Raw genomic sequence first — 15,326 nt, forward strand, 5'->3', positions numbered from 1 at the left:
TTTAAACATTTGGCTTGGCTAATAAAACATGAGTGGTTACATGTGCTGCCCACTGATTAAATACATCAAACATTTACATGCCACATTATAGAGGGGTTGCTTTGTGGGAGTAGGCTGCTGCTACATTACATTTTACATTTCAGAAATAAACGTGGTTAGAGAAAAAGATGATAAAGAGAGGCATATTCTATTTGTCTTTAAGAATCTCCCTTCTTGCTGCTAGAAACTGATTTCAGTTCATTCAGGCCTCGTCTGGGGCTCCGTCTCTGGCTGATCTGACTGACTCAGAGTCCCTGTTGTTTTTGTCAAAATGTGTTGGTGTTTGCTTTGGCGTGGAGGAAACCTGTAAAAGTCTATTCTTAGCCTTTGAAAAATTAAATCAGGCAGCCACTGAGCTGCTGGCTGTGAACTGAGTGACTGTGTCATGTTAGCGCCTGGTAAACATTGATAAACACACACGCGCTTTAGCGACAAACCTGTGTGTTTCAAGTGTAACCGCAAGGTTAATCACAGGCGTTTCCAAGTGCATGTATGTGTTTGTGCTGCAGGTTTGTACATGTATGTGTGCAAACTCCTGTCTATATCTGTCTATATGTTGATGAGCCAGTGCAGCACAGTTTGAGCGTTGTGTGATGAGTTTGGCGTAGGAAGCTGTTGATTTGTTGACTTGTCCCTCTACATCAACAGAGCTGCCAGCAGTAGGTTTACGCTCAGTGAAATGGGAGAGGAGAGAGGAGAAGAGAAGGCTCCTCACTGATCATATTCGTCTGCGTACTGCGACCTGATGATGCAGTCACTGTGTCAACATACGCAATTTATCATCGTTTGTGGTCATTCAGAAAATGCCCACCACATTTTCGAGGAGCAAAAGCTAATGACTTACAATAGCTTGTTTTGTTCAGTCAAAAAGAAGCATCCTCATATTAAAGCTGGAACCAGAAAATGCTGGGCAGTCGTAAAACTGTCCTCAATTAATCACTTATTGCTACAGCATCATGACTCATGTACTTTATTACTTCATTCAAAGGTTTGAGTCTCATCATCCGTTCTCCTCGTTCTGATCACTTATATTTAAGACATTTTCAGCCAATCAAGCAATCAATTCATTTGTCAAATGAAATCATATAGGATGCAATTTCTGTGAAATGTAATCCCACTGGCTGTTCTCATGCATTGTTTCCTACGAAAAGTAATGCACTAAATTTTTTACGTGTTCCACGTAATCTTTAGCAATTAATTTGTGTATAACCCAGGTGTTTTGGAAGCCTGCAAACATGTGACCAATGCACTGACTGTAGTGAAGAGGGAGGCGGTCCTGAGCAGTCACTGTAAGGAGCATGGGCAAGTGGATGGATCGAACAAGCAAGATGGAGGGCATGAACATCCAAAAATCTTTTACAGGCACTTGATAAAAAAAATCAAACTAAGGCAGACAAACAGAAGATCTGCAAGCTCCCAGGAATTTTTAATTGTGCAATGTCTGGATGTAAGAGAGATCTTTGTCAGGTATTTTCAAATCATCATCACAGAGCAGAGCAGGCGATATAAAGACACAAACACATTGATATCTCAGGTGATTGTGATCTGCTTGATTGAGAGTCAGTCCACTCTCTGATTGAAACAATCAGAGCAGAGCTGACTGGCACTCTCTGACACTCATACATAAGGGACAAAACATGTCCCCATTAAAAAGAAACCAAACCAGGCTGATGGGTCACAAAACACAGGACTTCCTCGTGAGACTGTCCCCAGGAGACTGATGTTCTGAACTGTTTAAACTTTGAGTCATTTTAAGGTGCGTCGCCTCTCCTTTAACCCAACTTTACGCCTAACTTTACATTATTTATGTAACTTTACAGTTACAAGTACGTAATGTCAGTCGTGGGTACTAATTTGTAGGATATAATTATAATTGTCTGAGTGTTGAATCTTGTCAGCTCCTTCATATAGTGCTTTAAAATAGCATTATTCTCATTTAGGATCCTTGTGGCCTGAGGGTAGAAGCTGTTCCTGAGCCTCTCAGTATCAGTGTGATACCTTCCTCCTGACTTCAACAGAGAGAAAAGGCCACAATCCTGAAGGTTTGGAACTTTTAGGATTATTCTGGCCTTATTCTTGCTTGGTGTAAATATTCTTTAGGCTGGGTAGAGCAGTGCCTGTAGTATGTTTAGCTGAACGAACCACTTTTTTGCAGGGCCTTGCGGTCCTCTTCACTGCTGTTTCTGTTGCAGGCTGTAATGTTCCCTATCAGTCATGCAGGAGTAGAAATTCCTCAGTATTTAAGGGGATACAGGAAATTTCCTCAAGCATCTGAGGTGAAACAGTCTCTGCTTTGCCTTGTCACCACCGTGTCAGTTTGCAGCATCCAGGTCAGGCCCTCAGTGATGTGGACCTTAGGGTACTTGTAGCTGTCCACCCTCTCTACTGAGGATCGCTGATTTCAAGGGGGATGTAGGTCCTTCCCTGCTGCCTCCCAAAGTCCACTATCAGCTCCTCAGTGCTGCTGGTTTATATGTAGAGAGAGAATTAGATGTTTAATAATATTTCACCATTGTGCCGTGTAGTATGCTGTAATTTTAATCTACCCTTTTTCTTCTGTGCTGTATCTCTTTACAACGATTTAGCATATAAGTGCTACAAGTAAGAGGACAAGGATTTATCCCATTGAATTGTAAAGACAACTTGTAGCATCCAGAGGACAAAAACAAATGAAAGGAGCTTCTCATGGCAGTGAAATTTCTCAGAATCAGGTCACAGCATCTGAATATTTTGGCAGTGAGTGTAAGCGTGGATCAAAACCTGACGCCATGCCTTCCAGGCAGAGGGTTAGGCCCTTGGGTAGCACCAGTGACACATCCAGCAAGGACAGCTCATCAAAGGCTTGGGGTGGTGAGTAAACAGAGACTTACTGGTCAGTGCTCAGTGGTCAGAGTGATGAATGAAAGGAGGGCGGATGGGGCTTGTTGATGAATGTCTGTTAGAAGGGGGGGTGCTTCCAGGAAAAGGGTTTAAGCGACAATGCAGGAAAAGAAGGAATGATGTGTCGGGTTGGTCGTGTGGGATTAGTCCTCTTTTATTACCAGCACACATTCATAGCCCAGGAATTTCATTTTTGTTTTCATCTGCCACTATGCATCAAAGCAAGTGTGCTACTTGAAAAATGGGGCCATTCAGCTGTAGCTACAGATATCCTCTCTGAAGCTGCTGAGCTAACTGCTTGTGCCTTGCATGGTAAGATATTGCCATGTGTGTCTGCAAATGTGCGTATGTTTGTGTGTGCTGTCGGCTGATGATGCCTCTTTCTTTATAAGCTGGTGTTGACAGGCAGAGACAGAGGTTGTGTAGAGTGTGATGAAGGAGCCAGGGGAGCTCTTTCAGATAGCTGAAGGTCAAAACTACCAAGGGTTTCATTGTCAAACACTCATATATTGACTGCAGAGACCAGAAGATGCTCTTCGTTATGGTGTAGCTCTTTAATATACGCTCTGAAACACGCAAACACAAACACAAACACAGCCTCCTATAATTTATATTTATATAAAAAAAACCCCACAAAAACATAGATTATTTAACAAGTAAATCACAACATAAAAAAGACACATCACAAAAAATATCCTAGACTTACGTATTACAAAAATAACTGCTCACAAGTCATCGGTTAGCATACCAGGCAAGCTCAAACACTTGTGTCTATCCATTCCTCCTCTTGCTCCTTTAGACTCCACCAAAACGTATCAGATATCGCCTGATGACAATTTAGCCTCTGGAGGCAACGGACAGTATTTTTTGGGTTCCAGTGTCGTCTTTAAATATCCAATTAAAAGATACCTGAGCCAAGGCTTTTTCTGTTGGTGGGTTATGCTGAAAATGGCTTTACAGCCTCTTTGGCATCGTTATAGTCAAATGTGGTATAGTTCATTTATCGAATGTAATTACCTCTGGCAATTACATTTGGGCTTCCAAAAAAACAAAGTGGTATTCATTTGTGAAGGTTATTTTGCAGAATAAAACATGTAAGTATCATTAACAGAGCTTGTTTTCTTAAATTTATCCAAAAGGGAGATGTTAACTTCCAGGTTGGCCTACAAAAAAAAGTAATCCCTGCAGCACTCTATTTCAGCTAATCTCTATAAACAGATATCTGGATGTAAATGTAGATAAAAGTACAACAAAAAAGCCGATAAAACTCTACACACAGACTTTTTTCCTGCATTCAGCCAAAGCCAGCTCACACTTGTTTGGTCAATACTACTCGGACTACAAACATAAACCAGAATGCTTCTGATACCAAAGGTTAGACTCCTCGTGGCTGAGAGGTCTGTGAAGTAGCTGAGAGCATGCAGCTACTTCACACATATACATGAAAGTGTGTGAGCCACTGAAGACTGGAATGCTAACTCATTGCTCTTAATCTGGATTTGTACATTTTTCAAGACTTTTTTGTCAAAGGATCAGTTTAAAACAATGCACAGGAGGACCTCTTTAAAGGTTTAACAAAGGGGGAGCAAAAGCTACACATATACATGGGCCTACATTATGCAAGATGAGGGATTATACAGTCTGTTGTGTGGCTTTGATCTTTTGGGCTCATAACACTCCTTAAACCGTTTAGAAAACCACAAAGATGCATGGTGGTCCATTTGAAGCAGGGCTGTTACTGCTCTTACTTCCTGATAAGTCAACACACACACATACACGCACACACTATATTTATATATATATATATACTGTATATATATATATATATATATATATATATATATGGTAAAGGAGTTTTTATGTAATTTGTATGTGGCCACTAAGCATGATACAAGTTCACTTTCTGGCACTCTTACTAAAACACCACTTGGATTCCACTTAGTGGAAACTTTCCCATTCTTTATGTAGCCATGTGCTGCCCTTTGAGCTGTCTCTGTCATATTTACTGTCTCTACATGATGAATAAACCTGCTCCTGTTCTGCAAAAGCTTTGCAGTTGTACCGCATGTAATGCAGGTTCTTGGATACGTTTGGATCCATCATAAAGCACATTGTGTGGTGCACTGTAATTAAAAAAGCAGTGTAATGTCCCACTCTGCGGTTTGGAGAGCTGCACCCACTCCCTCTCAGTGACTGTGATCTCACTGAGTCTGTCTAAACAAATACTTCATCCCTCTGAGGAGGAGGAGGGGTGGGGTGCAGACACTGTGTGAGAGGGAGAGAAATCTGTACCATGCAACATAATGAAAGCTGCATTAAAGGAGAGGAGAGGGAGACACGGTCATCAAGAAAAGACACATCCATATACAGTACCTGGCCTTCAGGGCTTCGTGTTTTCAAAGTTTATAAGCTACAAAATCCTTGCTGCTTATTTAGCACCATCCCTCACTCACCTAAAGACACAACTATGTTATGGAACAAGAAAACTCAAGAACATTGTGTTAGTTAAAGAACTGCATGGTGATTTAAGTGTACCCTTGACTTATTATGGGAAAACAAGTTAAAGTACCCACAATGACTTGAGAAACTTCTCTTCATCTTGATGTGCAGTCCAAACTAACTCTGTCACCATGCGCCGACTTCAGTGCTTTTGCATGTCATTTAAGTTATTTAAGCAATCCACGGAGCAGTGACTTCATCAGTATATGATTGATATAAGTGCTTTCAGCTGCACTTGCCTTTGCTGTATCTGCACATGAAACATGTGGACATGCGGAGGGTCTGTTCCACCATATTAGCTTCATCTGGTGTGTTTTTACCACACATGAGTTGGGGTTTTTCAAGAAAAAAAATCAGATTTTCCCACCACTTCTCAATGAAATTTATATAAATTAAAGGTTTGTGGAAATGAATGTGGTACTGATGCCTGCCAGTGTGAATGAGCATCATCACCGAGACATGCTTGGACATAAGAGGTCAGGGTTTCAGCCTTCTTTGTGTTTATTTTTTTTTCCTTTATGCCCCATATTGGTTTTTTTCATGTCAAAAATGTCTTGCGCCCAAGCAGTGACACTGCATCCTACACAGACAGACAGTTACGTGACTTTTGCATGCTTGAAACACAGCCACCAGCTTTTGCATCGTTTCAGTGTGGCCTCATGGAAGCTGACTGATGTGTGGTGAAAGCTTGTGTCTGTGTCCTCTCTGTGTGTCCTAAAATTCTCAAGTGGAGCTCTGTCCCATGTCTGTCATCCCTTGAACTCTGATCTATGAAACAGAGACATAGAAATGCATGGATAAACAGATTACAGTTTAGATGAGACAAAAAGAGAATGACTAAGAAAGTCAAATAAATAAATATCTGGACAGAGGCAGCCACAGAGGGAAATGATGTTCGATGGATGGAGAATCGGCTCACTGAACTGATTGAACTTGTGCTTGTCTTGGCCAGAGATCAGTATGCAGAACATGTGAGAAACAATCCATTTATGGCAGATAGTGAATTGGGTTCATTCCCTTCATCCAGTACATGTTTGAGAGGATCACAAGTTTCCAAAATCATGTAAGCTGAGCGGAGGACAAAAAAAGCAGCGTAAATCATTTACATCTGGCTCAGTCCTGCTAGACGACCGCAAGAACTGTGTGGTGGAATACAGAGCTGTGTTTTCCTTGTGCCCTGTTTTTATCTGTTTATCCATCTGCATGCCCCCTGTCCTTCTGTCTATGACTGCAAAAAATGTTTATAATTGATTAATTCTGTTTTTAATAATAGGATTCTAAAATGTCAGGAAAATATCCATTACAATTTCCCATGGCCTAAAGTGACATCTTCAAACTGTTTCTTTTGTACAACCAACAGTTCCAAAGTTATTAAACTCACAATGATACAGAGAAAAAAAAACAACAATTTCAGGACATATTTGCTTGACAAATGACTTACACCAGGGATTTTCAAAGTTTTTAACCCTAAAGACCCCTTAGCTAAAAGAGAGACAGAGCAGGGACCCCGTACTAGAAATACTGTATAAAACATAGCTGATCTTCAGATAATCCTCTGAATATTTTCGGGCCTTCTTTTGTTAACGCTAACCTGTAGCTGCTAAGTCAGCTGCAGCTGTAGCATGGTTAGCTGTGTTGGTCTCGCCCTCTGCACTTTTGCCGGTGGTTTCTGACGTAGATGGTGTTTCACACACACAGGAGACACGACCCCCTCAATATTTAGAAGATGTGCATCTCTTCCCCCAACAAAACCAACTGGTGCAAAAGAAATTCAGAATGCAGAAAGAATTCCATATGTTTTCCTCCCCAGCTGACATGTGACAGGAGCATCACGACATCTGTACACCTGACATCTGCATTCATAATCGTCAATAAGATGCTCTTATTTCCACTCAAACGCCTGTTTTTTATTGTATGTTTTAGATGTCCCTGCGGTGGGACAGTTGATGTTTTGACATCCCAGGGGAACTCACCCGACCCAGACCGCACAACCCTCACATCCCACACTTCTGATTAAATATTTTCCATCGAAACATGCTTTCTCCTCTTGCCCAAGTGTTCGGCTATGCCAAACATGTGCTGCTCTTTTGAAATGTTGGATCATTAATGTCCATAAACACTTCAAAAGCTGAAGAACGATTGCTCTGAAACTGGCTCGTTGGAGCTGTGTTTGGTGGGGTTATTGTTTTAGGCAGTGGGGGAAAGTACAGACCGTTTTTTGGACGAGCAATCTGCTCATGGAAAGGAATCAGATAATTAAGCCTGTGCAGTCTGTATTCACACCAAGGACAAATACCAGCAGGAGACATTTAAGGACTTTGGTTATTGCAGATTTGTGTGAATATTTATTGCAGTTGCTTTATGTAAAAATGCCCTCTAGAATTTCTAGGTCTTTCTGATTTATTGTAAAATTTGATGTGTCATTTGCGTATGAAAAATTCTAAACACATTTTGGAGCCATCCTGAGTCATGACTAGAGATATGGAGCTATGCTGCTTACACTAAATCATTAAAACCTCATTTTCCTTGTTTTGTCAACCTGAAAGACATAAGTAATCGCATCATTTCGGCTTCTGTGCAAAAACAAGCATATTATTTTCCAGCGATGCGATTGCGAGGTTGCTAATTGAATGCCGCACACGTATCCAGCTGTGAGGAATATCCTCAGTCCTGTACTTACAGGACAAATGAGTGTTTTGTCATCTCAGTGGCCCAGTGATGATATCCTGGGATTTATTATAAACGAGGCCTGGCAGAGGAGATGTGGTGAGGTGCAGAAAGAGGTCAGTAATAATGAAACAATGAGAGAAGTTATTGTCTGAGAGTGAGGAAAGCATGAACTGTGGCCTGTCGTCAGTGAAGAAAAAGATGAGTGAGAAAAGGTGCAGACTGGGAGAAAGGCAGAGCAGAAGGCAGAAACAGCCTTAAATAGAGCTTTAAATCTCATCCAACAAGGCCGATTAAGATGAGAACACTTGTGTAAGTAAATCCAGCTTTTCTGTCATGATGGCGTAAAATGCTGAAACGATTAGTGGATCTACTGATTACTGACAGACAAAAAAAACTCAAATGAGTCAATTATAAAGTTCTCAGTGACTTAATAATGCATTGTCTGTCTACAATTTGGATACAACCACTTAATTTCCTTGTGTTTTCTCATTTATTCAAATTTAAAGCAAATTCTCTTCCAGCTCATCCTCTTTCTTCTTCTTTGAGCAAAACCCTCAGATGTTTTTCGCCAGCATACACGTCACTTTTGGTAAATCTTGGACAAGAACACACTACATAAGCCTGACCAAATCCAACGCATTGATAAAAATTTGCCAAATTCTTCAGGAGTCTCTACGGGAACCAAAGACTTATGTATTTAGTTGCTCTCCTCTTTATTATTTAAACTATATACAGTGCTATAATCTTTGGTCTCTTGTTTCCATGCGCTATTCTTTCTCTTTGCTTGCTGTATGAGAAACTTTATCTGAGTGGCGACTTCAAGTTGATGTTTCATTGGCTGGTTAAAGGTGCACAACCATAAATATATAAAAGTAGTACCTAATTTCACCATTGTTAAGTTTTTGTACTCTGAGCCAGTTAGGCTTGTCTTTGTACTGCTGCTTAATTCAGCGGCATTACTGTTACATTTTCAAAGAATCCTTAGGATTAATCAATCCTTAGGTTTAATGTTCACATCTCTTGCACTGCTGTTTACATTGGTATTTTAGGTTGTGTCTGCAGCCCATTAAACTTCCATGTCTTCAATTTAAATGGCAACGTCCAGGGCTGCCAAATAAAACCAACATGAAGTGCCAAAAACTGCAGTTCCTCTAATGGCCACTTGAGGCTGCCTCAAGGCTGGTTTTGGTCTCTATAGATTATTTAAATAGTCATGACACCTGCACGGGAAGGGCGTTTACCCGTTTGACACTTTGACAGGCTGTCTGTGAGACAGAGCCACTCCTCGCTCCTCCATAGCTCCACCGTCTTGTCCAAATCTGGTCATTTCTGGCTCCGACAAAACAAGATAGTGACAGCTGAAATGCTGAACTCTCAGCTTCAGAAGAAGAATCACAAGCCAGTGAGTGACATCATGTTAGCTATGTCCACACCGTCTGTGCTTCAACTTCAAATCATTGAAACCTGTCTGTACGTGATTGCGAGAGACACTGCAGCAGCAGAGGGGGCTCGCGGCCTTGTAGAGAGAGGGAGAGAGAGCACTCCAGTTGTGTTTTTAACGGCGGAAATTCTTTACACACTAGTGCAAAGTTTGGCTAAATTTGATAAAACATGGGTATAAATGTGTGTTAGGATTTCCCCATTATAAGTTAAAGAATTGCAAGAATTGTTTAAATATCATGCAATACCCACAATTACGCACTGAAATGAAGCCCCCCGAAAATCAGAGCAAAAATCATTCAACACTCTAAACAGCTGATATGTGAAGCTTTTAAGGGCCCATTATCTTCAGTTCTCCAGTGAAGGAGGAATGCACAGGGACTATTTCCACCTAACAATATCTGAATGCCACCAAAACAGCCTCCCTGCACCACAGTGATTTCCCTGCCCTGCGTGAAAAGACCCTGACATGTAGGAGATGTGAGATTATGTCTAATTAGTGGCAACTGTCCCACCTGATGAGACCGCCTGTTCTCCCGGGGTCTGATGGGGTCAGAGTTCATGACCTGACTGCCTTTGATTCTGCACAGTTTTATCAGCCTGCTTGCCCACACACACACACACACATACACACACACCAACACACTTTGACCTCCCTCTGACCCTTCGCTCATCCCTGCCTGACCTTGACCTCTGCCGTTGTGTGTGCGACCAAAAGAGAGAAAGGGAGGTCAATAGGTCCCCAGGGAAACTGATTTATTTATTGGCTGATGCTTGTGTTTCCAAGCGAGTGTAAATCTGCGCACCAGCCAAGTGTTTGTCCATACATGTGGGTGTGTGAAAAGTAAGAACTTTTGTTTCCGCTTATGTGTTGGTTCCAGTATTTGTTTTGTCTGGGGCTTTGCATCCTGGCACTCCCTCTGTGTAAATACACGTGGATGCGTGTTTGGCTGCACCTATAAGTATATGCTCTTTGATGTTTGTGTGTGCGATGGTGTCAGTGTGTGGGTGTGTATATGTGTGTGTGTGTGTGTGTGTGTGTGTGTCTGTGCTTTCCGGGCGGCTGTAAATCTCCAGACTGACATGTTGCTTCAGTAGGGAAACAGCAGGTTTGGGACACACTGATGGCCTTCACAGATGGCTTCAGCGCCCTGCCCATGGGAGGCCTTCTACTCCACCTATTAATTTATTCATTTTCCACTGCAGAGGAGACACTGAGGCCAATGTGATTGTTTCCGAGAGCCAACGTCCCCTGAGAGCAGCTTGGGTGTTTTCTTATCCAGTCCCTTCTCCCCCCGTCATTCTTTCCCTCTAGCCTCTTCTGTCCCCCTGCCCTCTTTTGCCCAGGTTGTTTGTGTGTGTGTGTGTGCGTGTGTGTGTGTGTGTGTGTGTGTGTGTGTGTGTGTGTGTGTGTGTGTGTGTGTGTGTGTGTGTGTGTGGATCTAACCTTATCACCCTGGTGCAACAGGCCAGCTGACAGGCTTTGAATGTCATTGTCACAGTGTCATTGTGTCACTGTCAGTGTGGGACACAGATCAGTACCACGAAGAGTAAAGGCTACAATTGTCTGTCACTTAGTACTCCCTTCTCACTCAGCCACTTCATGCATCTTTGATGGATGGGATAGAAAAGTGTGAATAGAGCCAAGAGGTATTAGAGACAGACTGCAGTTTGATTGGTCCAACCCACCTGAGGGATGGTTGCAATTTGGATCTCTCAGAATTGGTTCAAGTCATCAGATTGCAATTTGTCTCAAAGCATCAGCGTAGGAGACACGTGTGGTTTCTCTCTCAAAACCTCGGGGTATGTTCATAGATGGGAGCTGAGGCTCTACACTAAAAAAGGAGATTGTTTAAAAAAAACCACAGCCTTCTATTTCTATAGGGATTAACAAATGGTTTAGTAAATCACACATTTACTCTGCTTGGCTCTCTGCTGCTCCGAGGGTGTGGTGCTCTGAAAAACCAAATGGTACAGTCCGACAGGGCTCTTAATTTAAGAACGGTTTGTGCCAGAGTGGACTATGGCACTCAGGGTTGCTTTTGCTGACTTAGCAGCAGAACTGGTCAAAAAGATAAAGATAGGAGCTAAAGCCAACAGATCAAAGTATTAAAGTGAACTAACACATTACCTGATGATTGAACACTGTGAAATTAAGGGGCAGCACTGTTCCTTTAAAGTAGAGTAGGTCTTTATTCGCTATAGAATCATTACAAATTAGGAGCAGCATGTGTAAACATTCAGTATATGTTACCTTTAGTAGCTAGCGTAGCATAGAAGTGCTAAGTTAGTAGTGTGTCATACATAGACTTTATTTTTCAATGTATTTATTTGAATGCACTTTGGTCAGCTTTGTCGTTGCTTTATAAATGAATTGGATGGGATAGACTTAATGAAATTATAGACATATATTCAGGGAACTGCAGTTTTTGGCACTTCCACATTGCTCTGGACGTTGCCTCCTGGTATCATTTACCGTTTAAGGTAAATCTCCTTCTAATCTCTCTAGGTGATGAGTATTATTATTACACGTGCCCCAGGCACAATGTTAAGCCTGAAATTCACAAAGCACAGCCTGAAGAAAATCTGAAACGTAAATGAAACGTCTACTGAGCACAGCTGTCTGACCGCACTATGATTGGCCACTCTGCTTTCAAGGGTGGGAATAGAGAAGAGCTGGAAAACAGAACAGAGAGAGGAAGCATAATTAATTAAATGGAAAGCACTCACTAACTCACTTATTCTTCAGTATAAAGTCATTTAACAAGATGTAAAGTGACACATTAGTGTAATGGTTTCACAGAGAGCAGCAAATTATCCCTCTGACTCTAAAAGCAGCGATTTCATATTCCAAAGGCGTCGTCTAATGGCTGAACCTCCACATTGCACTACTTTAAGAATGACATTTCTGAAAGAGCCCTGTTTGATCATTCATATGCATCACGACTGAGAAAATGACCCAGCTAGCTGAAACTGGCTGTTTTAGCTCAAGCAAGTATGAATGCAAATGAGAGCAGTGTTGTGGAAGGCGGCCTTCTCGCTGTGTGTGCACCACATGTAGAAAAGTTTCTCTGACTTTATTATAGGGAGAAAATGATTCCCTGGCTTGCTCTAGGCTTTTTAAAGAGAGTCTACACGGCACAGTTATGCACATCGGCAAACACACACACACACACACACACACACACACACACACACACACACACACACTAAAACACACGCACATAACAGAACGCAACATCTTTAATGCATTTTACTGAGCAAGGCAGGCCAAGGCTCGGAGCCAGTACAGTCCTCTGTCCATGTGCTGCTGTTTCCACCCTCTCTCACTCTCTTCTTTGAAATAATTGTACAACTCACTCTGTCCGCTCTTCCTGCAGACAGGTGGTCCAGTTCTTCAGACCAGAAGGATGTTGGCTTACTGTCTAATGCTGTTTTAATGGTACCTTGTGTGGCGGGTAGAGAGAGGCATGCTGCAACTAATAGAAATTCTTCTGACCCTCCAGAACCTTATATAATAGTCTCTTTCTGTTGAGGTAGACTAGTCAAATATGATTATTGTGTGTATGAGCGCATGTGTGTTCATGTCGGCATTAATTTTTAAGTCAAAAGAAGATTAAAGAAAAATCTATTAGTCCGATTTTTCCTGATGAAGTAACATTTCCTACAGAGAAATAAAATGATCTTTTGAATCTGGCTTGTTTTTATAAATGAACTGGTAACAATTTCAGTAATTTACAACCTTTTTACTTGTTTTAAGAAAAATGCGATTTCTTGCCAATGCACAATCTGTTATCCAAAGACAATGAAGTTTAAAACGTCAGCAGTAAATGTTCGGCTCTTTTTGTCATTTGCCCTGAATCAGAGAGCGAGGGCTTCCTTCCAGGCGCTCTCCACCCTTCCTGAAATTGGAGTGTAGTTACAAAATCTAATATTGAATATTGGATCACTTGATATTTATTGTTCTTTCACTGTACATAAAGACATCAAATAAAGTCTCATAGATGAAGAGAGTTAACATTAGCAGGAAAAATATCCAGCATCTCAGCCACTATTTTCAGTGTCAGTATGTGTAAAAAAAATAAAATAAATACATTTAATGTAATTTTACAAAACAGTCATTCAGGTTTCATCAGCTCATTTCCCAAATGACCTTCATCACACAAGAAAAATATTTTCTCTGATACTAAAATTAGGGGTTGTAAGTTGATCACACCCGTCTCACTGGGTTTAATCAGAAGTTATGGAAAATACAGAGAATCACCACTTAAAGTAGGACAAGTGGGTGGGTGAAGGAATGTATTTTAAAGGGACAGTTCACATCAAAATCAAAAATACATATTTTCCCTCTCACCTGTAGTGCTATTTATCAGTGTAGATAGTTTTGATGTGAGTTTCTGAGTGTTAGAGATAACGGCTGTAGAGATGTCTGCTTTCTCTCCAATATAATGGAGCTAGATGGTGCTCTACTCATCTACACCACCCTGTGAAGTGAGCGAGCTCACTGGTGCTGGGTGAGCTGGCATTAGATGCACACTTCCTTCATTTGGTAGAAAAAAAAAGTTACAACATGAAGTTCTGCTGATTATCTTGAGTAACCAGGTCATGATTTCTGGAAAGAGACATTGCTGTTGAGTTTTTCAAATGTATTCTTGGTGCTTTCAACACAACAAGCCGAGTGCCATCTAGTTCCATTATATTTAGGAGAAGGACAACATCTCTATGGCAGATATCTCCAACACTCAGCAACTCACTCCAAAACAATCTAGACTGATAAATAAGACAACAGGTGAGAGGGAAAATATCTGTTTTTGATCTTTGATCAGACTGTCCCTTTGACTGAAATAGCAAATTGTAACATTAACTCCTTAAATGTGCAGTATATAATGTGTGACATTTTCAGATGGATATTTTCTACACTGTGTGAGTGACTGTTGAGGGGTTTTTTTTGTGTGTGTGTGTGTGTGTGTGTGTGCCTGCCTGCAGGTGACAGCCAGACAGACGGCCCCTATTCAACTGTGAAAAAGGTGCTGCTTATCAGCGCAGTGCAATAAAAACAGACAATGTAGCCATTCTTCTACTGTGTGTGTGTGTGTGTGTGTGTGTGTGTGTGTGTGTGTGTGTGTGTGTTTGTGGTGGCGATGCCTTTTCTGCACTACTTTTATTTAGCCAGTCAGTGTTATAGTTCATGTATGATGATGAAAATCAAATCGGCACTTGTTTAAAACCTCATTTGATGAAATTGAGACAATGGCAGCTTGCAGTCATATTTATTCCAACATGCATGCCTTTTGTGTGTATGTGTGTGTATTTCTGTGTGTGTAGCTGGTCCCTCATCAGGCCCATATTAACTCCACTAAGTGACCTTTGAGGAGGTGCTGATGGGTGTCTGTAGGGTGCAGCCAAGTTTCTTCCCTGTCTCCATTTTCACCTTCCCACCACTTTGAGTTCACTCATTTACCACATCTTTTTTTTTTTAATAAAACCTTGCCCTTGTGTTCAGACCAAGTGTGATGAGAACTTTTGCATTGTGCATAAACTGGGGACGGCAGTGTGCACTAACATTAATGCAACTTGGTTAGCAGCAAAGTACAATGAGAGCTGGAATCAAGTGACATAAATATTTTCAGAACTTACCATGTAGTGCTATGGCTTTTCTCACTTTTCTTCCAGCCCTCTCCTCTTTTGCTCTGTCCCTGCACAGCACTGACGTTGAGTTGTTGAGCTTGTGGTGCCTACAGATGCAAAAATTTCACTCAGGGTTGAAACATTTAGCTAACTAGCTCTGTGCCACAAAA

The 15,326-nt window shown here is 41.4% G+C and overlaps 1 long non-coding RNA gene across 1 annotated transcript; it reads right to left on the minus strand.

Moving 5' to 3' along the window:
• Positions 1–11,701: 11,701 nt before the first annotated feature.
• LOC148187692 (uncharacterized) lies at positions 11,702–15,264 on the minus strand. The gene is made up of 2 exons (XR_015778546.1): positions 15,166–15,264; positions 11,702–12,204 (listed from the first exon to the last, which is right to left on the minus strand). It is a non-coding gene; the product is annotated as an uncharacterized LOC148187692 (long non-coding RNA).
• Between the last annotated feature and the right edge of the window lie 62 nt (positions 15,265–15,326).

This window comes from Plectropomus leopardus, chromosome 13 (genome assembly GCF_026936395.1).
Source record: "Plectropomus leopardus strain MGB_pleo_1.0 chromosome 13, ASM2693639v1, whole genome shotgun sequence".
Classification (NCBI taxonomy): Eukaryota; Metazoa; Chordata; class Actinopteri; order Perciformes; family Serranidae; genus Plectropomus; species Plectropomus leopardus.